This window comes from Protomyctophum bolini, assembly GCF_963924005.1.
Source record: "Protomyctophum bolini genome assembly, chromosome: 16".
NCBI lineage: Eukaryota > Metazoa > Chordata > Actinopteri > Myctophiformes > Myctophidae > Protomyctophum > Protomyctophum bolini.
In genome coordinates this window covers 12,693,325-12,709,218 of record NC_137877.1, presented here as the reverse complement: position 1 = coordinate 12,709,218, position 15,894 = coordinate 12,693,325, and positions in this window count along the sequence as shown.

Sequence of the window (15,894 nt, the reverse complement as noted above, 5' to 3'; positions counted from 1 at the left end):
ACTGTATACATACATTACTGTATACATACATTACTGCATGGGTTCCCAAAGAGGGGTCCGGGGACCCCTGGGGGTACTTGAGGGAGTGCCAGGGGGTCCCTATAGCTCAATTAGAGAGAGTTGGGAACCAAATAGACCCTCATGGCTCTGTAACTCAGAGAATGGAACCAAATGGACCCTCATGGGTCTGTAACTCAGAGAATGGAACCAAATGGACCCTCATGGGTCTGTAACTCAGAGAATGGAACCAAATGGACCCTCATGGGTCTGTAACTCAGAGTGTGTATACACATGGAACCAAATGGACCCTCATGGGTCTGTAACTCAGAGAATGGAACCAAATGGACCCTCATGGGTCTGTAACTCAGAGAATGGAACCAAATGGACCCTCATGGGTCTGTAACTCAGAGAATGGAACCAAATGGACCCTCATGGGTCTGTAACTCAGAGAATGGAACCAAATGGACCCTCATGGGTCTGTAACTCAGAGAATGGAACCAAATGGACCCTCATGGGTCTGTAACTCAGAGTGTGTATACACATGGAACCAAATGGACCCTCATGGGTCTGTAACTCAGAGAATGGAACCAAATGGACCCTCATGGGTCTGTAACTCAGAGAATGGAACCAAATGGACCCTCATGGGTCTGTAACTCAGAGAATGGAACCAAATGGACCCTCATGGGTCTGTAACTCAGAGAATGGAACCAAATGGACCCTCATGGGTCTGTAACTCAGAGTGTGTATACACATGGAACCAAATGGACCCTCATGGGTCTGTAACTCAGAGAATGGAACCAAATGGACCCTCATGGGTCTGTAACTCAGAGAATGGAACCAAATGGACCCTCATGGGTCTGTAACTCAGAGAATGGAACCAAATGGACCCTCATGGGTCTGTAACTCGTAACCCGTTTGAACTGACACATCCATCCATGCTCTCGTACTGAACGTACATGTTCATTTTTTTCATTTTACATAATCTGTCTTTAACCATTTTAGTTCTCCGCAGGGACTGTTGTGGGGATGAGTCACAGAGGAGAGAGCACGGGGCGAGAGACGTCAATGCCGTGGGCGTTGGGAGAGCATTCCTCTCTCTCTCTCTCTCTCTCTCTCTCTCTCTCTCTCTCTCTCTCTCTCTCTCGGTTCACGACACACGCAGCTCGGGCTAAGGAAGGTTAAAGTGAAGGTCACGGAGACCCTTTGCCATGAAAAAAGACCTGTCTTTCCCATCATGATAGCACTGCATGCAGATTTAAATTCATCGTAAAATTGTCCTCCGTCACACACAGGGATGAATTATAGTTGTGTGGGGGCGAGGCTGAACATTTAGTACCACTTAAACCTTCTACACTTCTAAAAATGCGACCTTGTTTAACCCATTTATAGGACTGAGACCAAATTCTATAAAATGTCTTGTAAATCCTGACAGTTTTTTTTTTTTTGTTCTATTTCATGTCAAGGAGCCCCAGAATTATCTGTATTTGGCTGGAGAACCCCATCTGAAAATATGTTGTTCCAGGGAACCAGTGCCATATCGCTATATGCTTGTAGATCTGCTATTTTTCAATATAGCTAAAGTATAACATACTGTAATGCTTAAAACACCAAAAGGGGCTCCCGTCCTGAATGGGTCAATATACACAAACCAATAATAGCAGATCTACAAGCACAATGGAAACAAGAAACATCACTGAGAAAAGGTATATTGTCAAGAGAGAGACTGCAGCAACTTCGTTATCATCAGTTAGCCTAACGGACATCGAGGGATAGGGTGAGAAGTTCAGTCACACGAGAGAGACTCGGGGTAGAACCGCTGCTCCTTCGCCTGGAAAGGAGCCAGCTGAGGTGGTTCGGACATCCAGTATAGGCCGATATACAGAAGGAAGATTTATTTCACTAAGTGCGCTAATATCACTGCAAGCTATATCTATAGTCATCATCTCCCTGTAAACTGTACTGTATTTCTACCGTTTCTCTACCCCCCCCCCCCCATGGAGCCCCCTAGCTGCCATCCCATCCTTTCCCTTATTTGTCTTGCCTTCCTCTCTCTCTCTCTTTTTGTCATCTCCTTTTTTCCATTCCCAGTACTGATCTGTTTCCACACACGTGTTGTAATATATGTAGCCTCCTTCACGTTCCATCTATACCTCCATCATGTCTCTCCCTCTCGCCTCCAGTGTCTTTTATACGTACAGTATATCCCATCCCCCCCCCCTGTACTCTACCCCCCCCCCCCTCCCCATCTCCTTTCTTCCTCCCTCCCGTCTCTCTCTTCCTGCCTTCCCTTCCCTTCCCTCCTCCTCCTCCTCCTCATTCCGACATGCTGAGCCGCTGAAGGTCACTTGTGGGAGAGAGGAGGGGGCGGAGCTTAACGCCGCCACCGCCACCGCCGTCTCTGCTGCTGCTATATCTGCCACTGCTGAGAGAGAGAGGGAGAGAGAGGACGTGCGGGTGGGCGTTTTAAATGGGGCACATGGTGAGAGGGGCAGAGTGTGCGGGGGCACGAACGAAGTGGTCAAAGGCAGGAAGAGAGTGTGACACAGCTATGGACATCTGCGACCTTTTTCTAGAGCCTGATGAGGTCATTTAGCATCATTCTGGTGTGTGTGTGTGTGTGTGTGTGTGCGTGCATGTGCGTGCACTTGCATGCGTGATGTATGCACGTTGGTTTAGATGTATATCTTTTCACCAGTGCCTGTGTGTGTGCGGCTGTGCGCACGCCGTAATTTGTCGTCATTAGCGATCCATCACGTTGCCCCCGTCCCCCCCTGTTCAGTTCACCATAGCAGCATCAATGACATCAATGACACGAGAGGTGGCTGCAACGACACGACTCTGCTTCTACAGCACCGCATACACACAGGGAGACCAATGACCTCCACAGGGAGACCAATGACCTCCACACCGCATACATACAGGGAGACCAATGACCTTCACAGGGAGACCAATGACCTCCACACCGCATACATACAGGGAGACCAATGACCTCCACGCAACCTTCAGTTTCACACTGATGGAGGGAGGAAGTCATAATGCACTGTAGAAATATGTATACTCTTGTTGTTACAAGTCAAGGTCCTGTGTTCAAAATGTATACTTGAGTAAAAGAGTGCAAAGATTTTGGATTTCACAGGTTCAAACTGTATATTTAAAAAAGTATATTTGGAAATAGAGGGTATATATGCGCGTGACATCATCATCAGGTAACAGGTACGGTCGTCCCTTTTCCATCTCGCCCCACTACTCTACCTATATAGCTGTAAATAACAGGTACGGTCGCCCCTTTTCCACCTCGCCCCACTACTCTACCTATATAGCTGTAAATAACAGGTACGGTCGCCCCTTTTCCACCTCGCCCCACTACTCTACCTATAGCTGTAAATAACTGGTACGGTCGCCCCTTTTCCACCTCGCCCCACTACTCTATCTATTGTTCAGTTCACACTTATATCCACGGGCATAATAGCATGATGATGCCATTACAAAACATGGGCTACATGGAAGAAATGTGATTAATAAAATGAAATTAACTGCTAGAAGGTCTAGAAATTAACTTAATTAAGCAGTCACCGCCTCTGTTTCATGTTATTCTTTCTTAACACTGAGTATAGAGATCGACTACTATACAATCAAATAAATCTGTATACAAGATCATTTCAGATTTCAGAGAGGGAGGGAAATACGAAATTAACTGTTAATTAAAACATTTCGCGAGGGCGAGTTGTTAAAGGGGCGAGTCGTTTGGTATTCCATCATCATGTTATAAAACTATACTTTTCTGGCCTTGACAGCCCATCCATCCAAACAGAAAAGTCCTATCTGCATTAAACGACGTTATGCAACATTAAACTCACTTTGCCAAGTGACTTTGCCACTCGACTTTCCACCCATTCACTTTATGCATGCACGTACCCTCTATAGAACCTCACAATGTCACTGTGTCACATTGTGAGCTTGTAAGTCTCCCAAATAACTAGTCATGTGGAGTCCATCCATCTATCCATCCATCTTCAACCGCTTATCCGTAGTCGGGTCGCGGGGGCAACAACTCCAGCAGAGAGCTCCAGACTTCCCTCTCCAGAGCAACATTTAGTAACTTCCTTCTGGGGGATTCCGAGACGTTCCATGGCCAGTTGAGTCAACGTGATTCCTCCAACTGCACCTTGGTCTGCCCCGGGGTCTCCTCCCAGTGGGACGTGCCTCGAGGACCTCCCTATAGGGAGACGCCCGAGAGGCATCCTAACCAGATGCCCGAACTCTCGCTCTACTCCGAGTCTCTCTCACGTGACTGAACTTCTCACCCTATCTCTAAGGGAGATGCCAGCCACCCGTCAGAGAAAACTCATATTCAGCCATCGTGGAATAAAAAGTACAAAATTATGTCCTAGAAATATATCTTTACAACACCAATAATGGCACTATGGTAACATGGTAAACGGCATGAAGTGAGATGAAAATTACAAACCAGCAGGTAAGCTCTCATTGGCACCTTGGGAATAGAATATACACACTATGAGAATATTTGCCTCAGGCTATAAGCGAATCTTAGTGCACGGTTTTTTTTTTTTTTTTTTTTTTTTTTTGTCGACGTTCCCATGCAGATTCTCAAGGTGACACTTGCTCTCGCATGCGTTATCAACTCTATGAATACATTATTCTTGCAGTGCTCAGCGGGAGACATTTGCTGGATTGTATGGCAGTGAGAGAGAGAGAAAAAATAAATTTCCCCAGTGGTTGTTTGTATTTCGGTCGACAAATCAATTGTGTGTCGTCCGTCTCCAACGTTTAGCCAGCTATCTCTCCTTCGCCACGGCCTGTTAGGGCTCGGCTGAGCGGACCCGCAATTTCGCCTGGATCAAAGCGTGTCTCCAGAGAGGGAGGGAGGGGTGCACGATGTTAAGAAGCGGGCTGCGACAGTGACACGCAGAATGTGTTGCTCACACTCAGCCGGTGTCGATGTTGCAGATTTGAGGCGTACATTGGAGACTATAGGGACTATAGTGGGACAAGGAGCTGCCAGGCAAGGAGGGTTTGAAAGAGGATGGTTTAGAGGTGGATTTATATAGTGCCTTTATCCAAGGCGCTTTACATCGATTGTGCACTATACACTCACACACATTCATACACCGATGGCGGCGGAAACCATGCAAGGCACCAACCAGCACATCAGGAGCAATTAGGGGTTCAGAGTCTTGCTCAAGGACACTTTGACACTGACTCTGGGGGAGCTCGGGTTCGAACTGGCAACCTTTCGGTTACCATCCAGCCACTCTACCCCTGAGCCACCGCCGCCCCCTAGTGGTCACTCTACCCCTGAGCCACCGCCGCCCCCTAGTGGTCACTCTACCCATGAGCCACATAGACATCAAAGGGGGGCTTCAGACCCTGCCCTTTTACCCGTCTGTAAAACAACTGCCCTCTCCAGACCACGAATGCAGCGTGCAGCATGTAAATAGTCGATCTACAAGAGCACAATGCGTCGCATTGCGACGCATTGTGAGCTTGCATAGATCTGCTAATTGCATTAGGATTAGGATTATACACACATTTTGAACTTGTGAAATGGGACATTCTGCAATATGAGTACTTTTAGTTTTAGTATACTTTAATACATTTTGATGCGACACTTTTTAACTTTTACTGAAGTACATTTCTAATACAGCACTTCTATTACTTGTAACGGAGTACTTCTACATTGCAGTATTTATACTTTTACTTAAGTAAAACATTTGAGTACTTTTTCCACCACCATGGACACAGAGAACAGAACCTGTGTGGAAACGGATGATCCACTGTGGCGACCTGTCTGTCTGTCTGTCTGTCTGTCTGTCTGTCTCTCTCTCTCTCTCTCTCTCTCTCTCTCTCTCAGAGACAGCGACCTCCGGTGACCCCTGGCATTCACAAGCTAATGAAAACAATCAGGAGGAAATATGCTAATTCCATCATCTGTTCTGTTCCGGTTCTGCTGAACACAAACCGTGCTGTTTTCCTGAAAGGCCAGCAGCCCCTCCTCCTCCTCCTCCCTGCGCGCAATCACCTGCGGCAAAGCTAATCCACTTAACCTTATATACACATTATTGCTCAATGTTTACTCATTGCATTTGAAGGCTGAACATAGATTAATTGTGGCATTTTATTTTCCGCAAGTCCTTATTCAGTCAATCTGGCAACATCTCAGTGTGTGAGACAGTTCAATTAGAGTGTAGGCTTGTTGTACTAGAAATGTACTGTAATTTTGCAAATAATAATAACAACAATAATAATACTGACTGATACTATTCGGTATGACTAAGAAAGCCTTTCTTAAGACAGTGGCCATTTGAACACAGATTTCCAGAGTCTGCCGCAGGCTGGGGTTGGTACGACGGCACTCTTATTGTCTATATGGAGATCAACATGCATCGATTCCCTGATTGGCCAACCCGACCCATCGGCTTAGCAGATTGGCTGACCTTTGCGTGACATGTGTACCGCTATACCAATAAAGTGGTAGGGCAGGCAGGGAACACAATTGTATTTTTCAGAGCAACAATTGACTGATGAGCTACAGAGGAGTCCTTTGAGGAATGTTGCACTGGACACTGCACCTGGAACGGGGACCATCTAGAGATGGCCATGCTGCTGTGGCAGTGGGCCACAAACTGTACTCCTTTGGAGGGTACAGTAACGATAACTACAAGACCCAGATTGGCGTGTACGTCTTCAACTCGGTGTCTTTGCGCTGGGCGAAGTTGCCCCCGGTGACAACTGGCAGAGGAGACTGGTTGCCCCCCTCCATGCGCTCCGGCCACACTGCTGTGCTGATAGAAGATACCATCTACATCTGGGGAGGGGTTGCGAAGAACTCAAACTTGCTTTACATCTTTGACGTCAACACCCACAGATGGTCCAAACCCAATATTTCCGGGACCGTTCCAAGGGCGAGGTACAACCACTCCGCCTGTGTCTTGGGGAAGGCCATGTATATCTATGGAGGATACGCTTATCAGAATGGACGCACCAACGAAATCCAAAAGTTGGACAGCGCTGTGATGACCTGGTCCCTAATCAACACCAAAGGCACCTCTGCGCTCGCGTCGGAATGCCACACCGCCACCATCTTTGGGAAAAGGATGTTCGTCGTCGGGGGCCGGATGGACTGGATCGAGCAGGAGTATGACTGCATGAGGGTGTTTGACACGGAGACCAACTGTTGGCTGAGCGCTCCTTCAGCCAAGCTCCTTCCAGAGGTGCGCGTGGGTCATTCAGCCTTCGTCCACAACGGAGAGCTGTACATATTCGGCGGCCACCACTTCCACCAGTTCTTCAACACTCTGTGGAAGTTAAACCCGGAGACGTTCTCCTGGAAGAGGATCGACCCCAACGGGGACGGCCCGTGTTCGTGGAAGTCTAAGATGTGCTGCTGCGCGGTGGGCGATCGCATCGTCCTCTTTGGAGGAGGAGGATACACGGCCAAGGACCTGTACATATTAGACCTGAATCCTAGTCTGAAGACGTTATGCAAGCTGTCCGTCGTTCAGCACGGCCTGGAGCAGTCTGGACTCCCACACGACATCAGGTGGGAACTGACGGTCATGACGGACAGAAAAAAAAAACGTAGCACACCGCCGAAAAGACCATGGCGCAGATCAGTTCAGCAGGTGACGACGGCAGAGAAACAAGTTCCGGGAATTGGAACAAAAGGAAGGGAAAGACGAGATCACGGCCCTTAAAAAGGCTACCATCATTCGGAAAGCCGAGCACAGGAATGTGCTCAGTGATGCCCACCAGAAACGAGAATATTGAGAAATCTACCAACTGAACTACAGCAGGGAAGATATGATGAGTTATCCCCACCCGGAACCAAGCCGCATCATACGGAGAATAGAGAACTATATATTACCAAACTGCACTGCATCAGGGCGAGGGCATGGCTGCAAAGAGATCTAAGAATAGAAACGTGCACAGCCATTGATCTCCATCAGGAATGAATGTAGAAACAGATGCTTTGGGGAAGGAACGGAGGACAGCTGCGGAAGAGGACAGGAAACGGATGGCTTGTAAAGAGAACAGGGAAATAACTTTTTTTTTTTTTAATGAACAAACGTGGTGTTAAACGGGTTATGTGTTGAGACAGTCATGGGACTCGACCACACAGCCAGTCAGAGGACTCGACCATACAGCCAATCACAGGACTCGACCATACAGCCAATCACAGAAGGTCACAGAAGGTCGAGTCCTCTGACTACAGCCAGTCAGAGGACTCGACCATACAGCCAGTCACAGGACTCGACCATACAGCCAGTCAGAGGACTCGACCTTACAGCCAGTCAGAGGACTCGACCTTACAGCCAATCACAGGACTCGACCATACAGCCAGTCAGAGGACTCGACCTTACAGCCAATCACAGGACTCGACCATACAGCCAGTCAGAGGACTCGACCTTACAGCCAGTCAGAGGACTCGACCATACAGCCAGTCAGAGGACTCGACCTTACAGCCAATCACAGGACTCGACCATACAGCCAGTCAGAGGACTCGACCTTACAGCCAATCACAGGACTCGACCATACAGCCAGTCACAGGACTCGACCATACAGCCAGTCAGAGGACTCGACCTTACAGCCAGTCAGAGGACTCGACCTTACAGCCAGTCAGAGGACTCGACCTTACAGCCAATCACAGGACTCGACCATACAGCCAGTCAGAGGACTCGACCTTACAGCCAGTCAGAGGACTCGACCATACAGCCAGTCAGAGGACTCGACCTTACAGCCAGTCAGAGGACTCGACCTTACAGCCAGTCACAGGACTCGACCATACAGCCTTTGATGTCCACCTCCCCCCCCCCCAACACACACACACACACACACACACACACACACACACACACACACACACACACACACACACACACACACACACACACACACACACACACACACACACACACACACACACACACACACACACACACCTCCTACAGTACATGGGGAAATTGAGAAGGAGTAGGTGGGATGATAAGATTCATCTTACGATACGTTGTCAGCTTGCACTGAAATTTGTTTTGCGTCCATGACACCACCGTTCAAGAAACAGACAAGACATAGACAATACATTACAAAATGGTAGACATTACAGGACAAAAAAACACAGAAAACAATCAGGAACGTGAACATATCCACTGGTTTAACAATTTTTGGTTTAGAAGCAAGACAGACTGATGTACAAACGAGTTCTTTAGTCTGTTTTTCTTAAATGTTCTCCTCAAGAGAAATCACACTAGAGTCTGTCTGTCCTTAATTTGTGCCGGGCCGGTACAGCCATACATTTGCCGCCATAATACTCAGTTGCACAGTAATGATGTAATGATATCCCCCCTCCTCCCCCCATGCATTGCCCCGTCAGTTTTCATATCCGCACACAACCCAAAACCACACTGTCATCGCATGCCCCCAGAGAGACACACAGTGGGATGGAGGGAGGCAGGTCATGCCTTCATTGTACCCTTTTGTCAGCTTGTGTTGCACGCATGTGTGTGCGCCCTTGTGCGCGTGTACGTGCGTGCGTGCGCTTGTGACTGCGCTTTGAAAGAGTGGTCTGCAGTAATGTCACGTGTATGTTAGCAGTCGATGGACTAAACACGCCCAGACCACCAGCAGCATCGTCGTCCTTTAAGGTTACAGCTGTTAAGGAGGTGTTTCGTTGTCAGTAGGAATCAGTTGAACGTCCTCGTCGCAATCAAGTAGCTGCCACAAATCTCTGTGTGTTTTGTTTTGGGTCTGTGTCTCTGTGTCCGAGACTAAGTGCATTTAGTCACGCCCTGAGGGCCAGGATGAGCATCCCGAAAGAAAAAGACAACTGCAAGTGACAAGGGGACAGGGGGGGGGAGAGGGGGGACGGCAAGGAGAGGATTACTAACTCTGAAGTGGAGATACATAATATGCAGTGGTGGAAAAAAAGTACTCAATTGTTTTACTTAAGTAAAAGTACCAATACTGCAATTTAGAAGTATACTTCGTTACAAGTAAAAGTACGGAATTGAAAATGTACTTGAGTAAAAGTACAAAAGTATCGGCATCAAAATGTACTTAAAGTATTAAAAGTTAAAGTACTCCTATTGCAGAATGTCCCATTTCACAAGTTCAAAATGTGTACAAAATCTATAGAAAATTGCCAATCTACAAGGTCACAATGCGTTGCAAGATCGCCAAAATGTATAGGGTTGAATTGGTTAATGTATGTTTTCTAATCAAAATGTAAATCGCCAAAGTAACTGTGTAACTACATTTTTCTAATAATTGTAGTGAAGTAAAAGTACACATTTTGGTACACTGATATGCAGTGGAGTAGAAGTAAAAGTTCTGGAAATACCACACACACACACACACACACACACACACACACACACACACACACACACACACACACACACACACACACACACACACACACACACACACACACACAAACAGTCGGTTGCCAATTACTGTCGTTCTAGATCGCTGCCAGCCAGGGCAAGGTGTAGACAACCACATACTTCCTCCAATGCAAACGGTTTCACCACCAGTGGAGAGAGTGTGTACAGAGGTTGACGGACGCTATCTCCTCCCAGATCCCAATCCTCCCCGCTGAACAAGCACCTCGACCACCCATGCAGGAGTGTATGTAGTGCCACACGGGGCAGGCCTGCTGCGCGACTGCCCATTGTTTCCTTAGCAATCGTTTTAGTGACGGGAGATTAAATCGGCAAACACATCGGTATTGGCCGACGCTAGTTGTTCTTCGATTAATCGTCATCGGTCCGATTCATTAATCGGTCCGATTGTCTTTGCAGATAATCATGCCCAGAGTATAACAGCTTGAACCGATCTACAAGCTCACAATATTAATGAAGTTAAATCTGGCTTGCCTAAGCCTGCAGTGCAGATACCCTTGCGCCTATAGTTGCGTATTAGTCGCGACCAAAAGGTAACTAGTCGCGACCAGAAGCTGTAGGTCGTGACCTCGGTCGCGACCAATAAGCAACTAGTCGCGACCTGGTCGTTGGTCACTACAGTATACCGGATCTCGCTGTCTCTCAATTATGGAGATACAAGCTTGACAGCAATGCTTTGCTACAATATGTGCCAATACGTGCCCAAACGCACAGCACACAAGCATTCACACACCAGCGTACAGGAGAGCATTCGCACACCTTGTGCAGCGTACAAGAGAGTTTAGCATCAGAAAGCTTCTCTCCACCGATTGTGTCGCTCCTCCCTGTATGCATACACTGTATAACTCATGAAAATCTACTACAGAAATGTGTGTGTGTGTGTGTGTGTGTGTGTGTGTGTGTGTGTGTGTGTGTCTGTGCCTGCGTGCGTGCGTGCCTGCGTGCGTGTGTGTGTGTGTAGCCTACAGGGCAGACAGTCTTTGTCCTCGGCTCAATACTGCTGTCACAGGCCCATGAATTATGGAACTGTTTCTCAGTGACAAAGCACAGCTTATACAGCCAGACATTTTTATTGAATTGTGAGAAAGTGTGTGTGTGAGTGTGTGAGCGTGTGCGTGCGTGCATGCATTTGTGCGTGCTAGATCTTTCTGACATGCAGTTGTGATGAAAAGACAAATCTCTCTCTCTCTCTCTCTCTCTCTCTCTCTCTCTCTCTCTCTCTCTCTCTCTCTCTCTCTCCTCCTCCTCCTCCTCTCTGCTCCCTCCCTTCCTTGCACCCTATATATAAAACAGTACGTGCTAAAGGCTCAAAGCATTTTAAAGCATGTCACAATGTGATTTCAGTCAGACAATACTAAAGCAATAAGCCACAAGAGGTGTCAGGTTACCGGGTATTTTATAATGGCTGAGAGGCGTAGTGAGAGGCGGAGGGTCTTTGACCCTGTCAGCCATTATAAAATACACTGTAAACTGGGACGTTGCGTGGCTTATTGCTTTTAATAATAATAATAATAATAATAATGAATTGCATTTTATAGCGCTTTTCCAAGTGCTCAAAGCGCTTTACAATGGTTCATTCACATTCATACATTGGGAGGTGAAGCGGCGAACAGTCGACGTCAGCGTCCTCACTTCCCACATTCACACACCAATGGTGGCGAGCTCACACCGACCATGTAAGGGTGGAGGAGGTTCTTGGTCACAAGAGCAGAAAGTGCTGACCAGCTGGTATTATCAAGGAGTTTGGTCTTGGCGATGTTCTTCAGTTTTGGGAGCAAATTAAGAATGCTTAAATTGCAAGGTTTAGTTTTAGAATCTCATACAGACTAGGTTGACAATTAATAATCGGACAGAGATTGGTGCTGGCAAGGTGCCTTATAAAAGGAGGGAATGACATCACAACTAGGTAGGCGTGACGTCAACCCTGACAGTACCCCCCCCCCCCCCCCCCCCTCGAGGAATGCGTCCGGGGAGGGCGGGGCAAGTCATCTTTGGCCCTTCCCGGAGGCGAAGTGCCACCGGTTTGGGAAAATCCACTGGGCGAATCTGAAGTAGAGTGGAGTGGAATGGAATGGAATGGAATGGAAATGGAAAAGGAAATGGAAATGGAATGGAATGGGAATGGATGAATAGAGCTTGAGAGCGGGGATTGCACGGTAGATCTTTTTTAGAAGACATCTTTTCCGCTGCGACCAAATCTTGGTCCGATTATTCTGTAAGGATGGAGAAGGTTCTTGGTCACAAGAGCAGAAAGTGCTGACCAGCTGGTATTATCAAGGAGTTTGGTCTTGGCGATGTTCTTCAGTTTGGGGAGCAAATTAAGAATGCTTAAATTGCAAGGTTTAGTTTTAGAATCTCATACAGACTAGGTTGACAATTAATAATCGGACAGAGATTGGTGCTGGCAAGGTGCCTTATAAAAGGAGGGAATGACATCACAACTAGGTAGGCGTGACGTCAACCCTGACAGACCAACTCATTGAAGGCAATGTAGTGTTCAGTGTCTTGCCCAAGGACACTTCGACATGTGGACAGGAGGAGCCGGGATTCGAACCGCCGACCCAGGGATCATTGGACGACCTGCTCTACCTCCTGAGCCACAGCCTCCTGAGCCACAGCCGCCCTACTTTTCTACGGTTACAAACATACAGTATAGCAATATTAACTTCATAAAACTATTAAATTCACAAAAGTAGCTAGTAGTACACTTTTTTGGGGCTCGCCCTCCAGAGCGAGCCACACTTCCTTGTATTCACTCGGACTATCTCTGTGACGGGGGAATAGGAGGCGATTGATGTCTTTACGAGGACGCCCGGAGTGACTTTCTTTTTTTGGGTGACACTGTCATACAGCAAAGAATAACTACAAAGCATTCATTTAATAGAGTCTCTTCCAACTTACTACTGAGAGAGTTGGGGAATATATATATATAGAACCCGATCACACAGAAAGCCCTAAGGCAGGGGTGCCCAGACTTTTTTGCTTTGAGAGTTACTTTCAAAATGACTATAGCTCAACAAGATCTACCCACCAAAAAAAAAGAAATATTATTGCCTTGCTTTGAAAATAGTAAAAATGTACTTGAGGGAGCTTTGGAATAGCGGCGCTGGCGTTACGACAAACACACTTGGAATGGGAACAAGACGGAGGATTAAAACTATGCTGTTGCAATGTTGCATGTTGGGAGATGCTGGTATAATCCTCTAACACAGTGTCCGCCTGTATGTTTTAGACCTCAGTCCTACCCTCAAGACGTTATGCAAACTAGCAGCTATTCAGTATGCTCTGGATCAGTCTGAACTCCCACACAACATCAGGTGGTAGCCGGGGAGCCACAGGCCCAAAGGGTCTGGATCAGTCTGTACTCCCACACAATATCAGGTGGGAAGTTTGGGAACTGGCAGCCATGACTACCAACAGCATGCTGAAAAAAGAAAAACTGAAATAAATGACACAATACTACTACACTATCAGCTGACAGTTCTCCAGTAATGACTACCATCCATGGAAAATAGAATATATGAAAAATAAATACAAATCTAGCTGCAAGCAGCGATAAGAGCCCTGCTGCTCAACAGCACCACTTTAGGTCACCATGTGTTATTGCAGCTGTTCGTACCCTAAACAGACAGACAGACAGACAGACAGACAGACAGACAGACAGACACCCCATCTATCCTCTCCTCTCTTCTTTTATTATAGTTCTAACTTTCTACATTCATCCATGAAACCCAGTCAGGTTGAACCACGGGGGTGCGTGCGTGCGTGCTCAGACTCAGTCATGACCGTCTGCCTGCCTGCCTGTCTGTCTGCTGGAGAAAACAAGAAAAGTACTTTTTAATCCATTTTGGACTGAGGTCGATTTAAAAAAGGCTTCTGAATTCTAACAGTTTTCTGAAAAACCTATGTTTCTATGTCAGTGGTGCTCAACCTTTTTCATGTCAAAGGACCTCCAGAATTATCTGTATTTGGCCGCGGACCCCCATCTGAAAATATGTTGTTCCAGGAACCCCGCCAAAAGCAAAGATTTGAGTTAAATTTTTTCGCACTGAAAGAATATTAAATGATTTGCACCACATTTTCACAATTTTTCAAAAATAGCAGACCTATACAAGCTTGTAGATCTGCTATTTTTCAATAGCTAAAGTATAACATAATGCTTAAAACACCAAAAGGGGTTCCCGTTCAGAGCGGGTTAAAGAGATAAAGATGTGCTGAGTGAGACGATGTCCTTGTGGAATTGCGACAGTCAGGATATCACCGAGTTGACCCCCATGCCATTGGACTTTGTTTATAGAATGAGTTGAGTGGAAATTGCATTTTGAGGTGGTGATGTGGACAGTAGCCTTACACACTGCACACAGTCTACTATAGAGAACTATAGACTAGAGATGTACAGTATGGGTAACTTTGAATTATCACAGTCAGCGTTTGTGTAAACTAAAGCATCGTTTGCTTTTTGCATGCAATGCATTTTTCACAGTTATTGCATTTTAGGGATGCAAGAAAAAAGATTTGACTACTTTCCATTGGTTCAATATTTTCGAAACAACACACAGACGTAAAGGGTGTTCAATAGCACTGATTTATGCAAAAGAAAAGTTAGGTTTCCTCCCGACAGCAACGATATACTGCCTGCTGCAGATATACAGATCTGCTACTTTTGATGCTGTTGTGTGTACTCAAGTAGTATAGGGCATTCATTTAACACAAGTTAGAATAGGCCTATTGGTTATAAGATATGTAAATTAAAGTGAGTGTGCAGATTGTAAGCATTCGTTGATGTCATCAATATTGCAAAAGCCGGGCAAAAAACAGCCGGGCAAAAAACAGAGTTCTCAATGGGCCCGAAATTCAAGGCCCGGCCCTACCTGGGCCCTCACCAAACCCTGTACACTCAAGACATTGCCCCCGCTGCCACCCTTAGATCTCCATATATGGAGCTGACCTGTTCTGACATTCCATTATGTTGATCGGACCACATCAAACCCTGTACACTCAAGACACGCTCCATATATGGCCAGTACAGAATTCATGTTGATCTGAGCCCCGCATGCCAAAGCGCCAGCGCTCGCCCAGCAGTCTGCTGTCACCCAGGTGGATATGATGATCTGACCCCCCATGCCCAGTGGTCACCCAGCAGTCTGCTGTCACCCAGGCGGATATGATGATCTGACCCCCCATGCCCAGTGGTCACCCAGGTGGATATGATGATCTGACCCCCCATGCCCAGTGGTCACCCAGGTGGATATGATGATCTGACCCCCCATGCCCAGTGGTCACCCAGGTGGATATGATGATCTGACCCCCCATGCCCAGTGGTCACCCAGGTGGATATGATGATCTGACCCCCCATGCCCAGTGGTCACCCAGGTGGATATGATGATCTGACCCCCCATGCCCAGTGGTCACCCAGGTGGATATGATGATCTGACCCCCCATGCCCAGTGGTCACCCAGGCGGATGCGTGCAC